The sequence below is a fragment of the Canis lupus genome, chromosome 27, assembly GCF_048164855.1.
Source record: "Canis lupus baileyi chromosome 27, mCanLup2.hap1, whole genome shotgun sequence".
Lineage (NCBI taxonomy): Eukaryota > Metazoa > Chordata > Mammalia > Carnivora > Canidae > Canis > Canis lupus.
The window spans coordinates 45,266,983-45,270,985 of NC_132864.1; positions in this window are offsets into that span (position 1 = coordinate 45,266,983).

Genomic DNA, 4,003 nt, shown 5'->3' on the forward strand with positions numbered 1-4,003 from the left:
TTTCTCTTTCTTCTTATGTTTATTTTTATATTTATGACAGATGTTATGGATGAGGTCACGGGGAGGAATGGTGCTTCCCTTTGTCCCATGTTCAATATACACTCTATTTGCCAAACATTCAATGTTTCTCCTCCGTTCCTAACCCAAGTTCTCTTAGCCTTTGCATCTGCATTTAATGTTCAGAACACTTAATGTCCTTGAAGACCCTCCTGTTAGCCCTTTCTAGGTACTTGAGCTCTATGTACAGAGACCAGAAAAGAATGATCACTACTTCTTCAAGGTGTTCTAAAGATATAAGGCTGAAAATAAATGAAGCACTTGAAATCTCTAAGGCTTTTTCTTTATTATTCATTGCTCAACATTGATGACCTAAGTTCCCCCAAATTAGTTTAATTCCATGCATACTTTCGGAGTGGAGATTCTCGGCTAGAAATTCAATAGAAAAGTGTGTCTGTGTGTACATGTGTGCACGCATGTGTTTGCATGTGCCCGTGTGTACACAGGTGTGTTGCACATGCATGTGTGCATGTGTGTGCAGGTATGAGGAGGTATGCATGTGTGTGGTGGTACATGTGTCTGCATGTGCATAGTTTGAGTGTCTGTGTGTGTGCACATTTGTGTTCAGGTGTGGGGAGGTTTGTGCGTTTGTATGGGGTTCATGCAGGCAGGCATGCACATAGGTATGAGTGTGCATGTGTATGCATGTACGTGTGCAGATGTGGGGAGCTGCATGCACATATGCACATGTATGTGTGAGGTGCATGGGGCCTGTGTGTGCATAGGTGTATTGCACATGCATGTGTGCACATGTGTGTGTAGGTGTGGGGAGGTATGCATGTATGTGTGGGGTACATGTGTCTGCAGGTATATAGTTTGAGTGTCTGTGTGTGTGCACATTTGTGTTCAGGTGTGAGGAGGTTTATGCGTTTGTATGGGGTTCATGCAGGCATGCATGTGCCTAGGTATGAGTGTGCATGTGTATGCATGTACGTGTGCAGATGTGGGGAGCTGCTTGCATATGCACATGTATGTGCGGGGTGCATGGGGCCTGTTGTGTGCACATGTGTGCAGGTGTGGGAGGTGTGTACGTGCATGTGTATGTGTAGGGCACCTTGTAGGGGGTGGTCTGTGCCTACAATCCTAATCTCTACGAGGAGCATAAGGCTTCTGGGATTTCCCACTGGTTTGACAGAGCTCCATATGAATGCAGAAGGCACAGGCCTCAAGCTATTGTATACATGTCGAGGTCATCAGGAGAGACTAATAAACACTTCTGCACAGTTTTTGAAAAAACCTCATGTATGTTCACTTGTCCCTTCTGAATATTGATATTCTAAGAAATAACAAACACAACACGTATGGAAGAGAGCTCGATAGACACAACACAGTTGTGTTTCTAATAAATATGGACACGTCTGTGGCTCTGTGAGGTGCACCTGCTGGCACAACGTTCCCCTGATTGCATCTGCACTTGAATGTGTCATCATAATTTTTTTAAGACAGTTCTCAGAAAACATTCACAGACCCTAATAAAATGGTGTTCTTGGAACTTACCCCTCCAGCCCTCCTCCCGTCACCTCTGAGTTAGATCAGAAAGGCTGTAGAAGACCAGGGAAGGTCACTCTCGACCAGGACATGAGCCGTGGGTTAGAGAACACCTGCGCTCTCCACCACCCCCACGTCTTTGGGTTTGTTTGTTTGTTTTTTTGTTTTTTTGCTTTATTTATTCATTTATTTATTTATGTATTTATTTATGTTTATTTATTTATTTATTATTGGAGTTCAATTTGTCAATATGTTGCATATCATATGTACAACATATGTACAACATGAGCATATCACATCACCCAGTGCTCATCCCACGTCTTTGTTTTAGGGCAAATGGGCAAAGAGAAGGAAGTGCAAGCCAGGTCTGCAGTTGCAGTTCCCAGCACCTGCAGAGCTCTGGTGAGGCTGAGGGAAGCCGTGAGAGCAAGAGTCAAGCACGCTCAGGATCCAGACATCAGGGAAGGTGAAGAGAGCAGCTAAGGCCTCCTGAGCAACCATGTGTCGAGTGCTCCAGTGTGGCTCTTATTAATCAGGCGAATGAGCTGGGCTCGGAGGCAACCACTCAGGCCATGCATGGCACAGCCCACGTCCCACCTTCGTGTGGCTCCTCACCCCCTCCGCCCTGCTCACATGGAGGGCACAAGAGGGGACAACAGGGAGATGGGATCGGGCGACGTCTGCGGGACCAGGCTTGCCCTGCACCTTCACATCTTGTATGGATTTTCTTGTGTTGGAACTAATTTTACTCTTTTTTCCAAAACAAAAAAGTGCTTATTAATATGCTTTAATAATGTTAGTTTTTAAAATATAGGCCATAACAAGAACATACTTTTAAAATTTACAGTCATCTTGAACCACAGATGATTGTAACAGTTGTGAATTCACCCATAGAAAACCTTCCAAATTTTTTGTTTTTGTTTTTGTCTGTGTACAAATACCTTCCAATGTTTACAAATACAGCATCTTTTACAAGATAAAACCAGTAGTTCATGCTTTGTCATCTTTCAACGTTAACAATATAGGGTTACACCATCCTTTTCAGTAGTCCTTATTATTTCTTTTAAAAACTTTTACTTGACTGGGTGACAGGCAGTGAGGGGGCACTTGACAGGATGAGCACTGGGTGTTATACTATATGTTGAAATAGAACTTCAACAGAAAAAAAAAAACAAAATAAACCTTTTACTATTCTTTTGTTATAATTCATTAAATTCTTCAGATGGCTATTAAATACAAGAGTTGCTTTAAATATGCTGAAAAAGACATCTATGCTTAAACAACTTAATCCTAAATGTGTATTTTTTGTGATTGAATGGGGGGCTCATTACACATCTTTTCCAGACAGTATTCCTATAAAGTACGCCTTTATCTCAGTTACTTACTCACATGAATCATTTCACCCCTTTAGTTTAGAACTACTGCCAAATAGTGAAATGCCGGGACCCCTGCACCCTGATGTTTCTAGCAGCAATGTCCACAATAGCCAAACTGTGGAAGGAGCCACGGTGTCCATCGAAAGATGGATGGATAAAGAAGATGTGGTCTATGTATGCAATGGAATATTCCTCAGCCATTAGAAATGACAAATACCCACCATTTGCTTCGACGTGGGTGGAACTGGAGGGTATTATGCTGAGTGAAGTCAATCAGAGGAGGACAAACATTATATGGTCTCATTCACTTGGAGAATATAAAAAATAGTGAAAGGGAATAAAGGAGAAAGGAGAGAAAATGAGTGAAAAATATCAGTGAGGGTGACAAAACATGAGAGACTCCTAACACTGGGAAACGAACAAGGGGTAGTAGAAGGGGAGGTGGGCAGGGTGACGGGGGGACTGGGTGATGGGCACTGAGGGGGGCACTTGGTGGGATGAGCACTGGGTGTTATGCTATATGCTGGCAAATTGAACTCTAACAAAAAAATAAAAAATAAAAAATAGGAAAAATAAAATAAAATTCCCTTTCAGCTTAAAAAAAAAAAAAAAATGAAAGAACTACTGCCAAACCAGTACAATGGAAAAGATCTACTACTATTTTAAATTGTCCTTTTAAATTCATTAATGAACGGCCATCCTTTTGCCCACTGTGGATGGGGTTGCTCACCTCTTTCTCAATAATGTGTAAAGTCTGCATACAGAAAGGATGCTGACCCTTTGCATGCTGTGTGTGTGGCAATGTTTGATCAAATATGCCATTATTTTTTAAAATGCTGAATATGGTTTTGTTTCTGTGAAGTGTAAAAAGATTCCTGAGGTCACCTTTCTTACCCTGCCCTCCATAGCTGCTAGTGTGGCATCCGCGTGACTCTGGAGGGTGGCCCGCAGGCTCCTGGATCCCAGGCAGCAGCCAGCCGGGGCCCTGTGAGCCTGAGCGAGCCATGGGCCACAGGCCCCGTCCCCTCTTGCTTCACCAGGGCAGACCTGAGATGAGTGTGATCACAGCCTGTGCTCCCCTT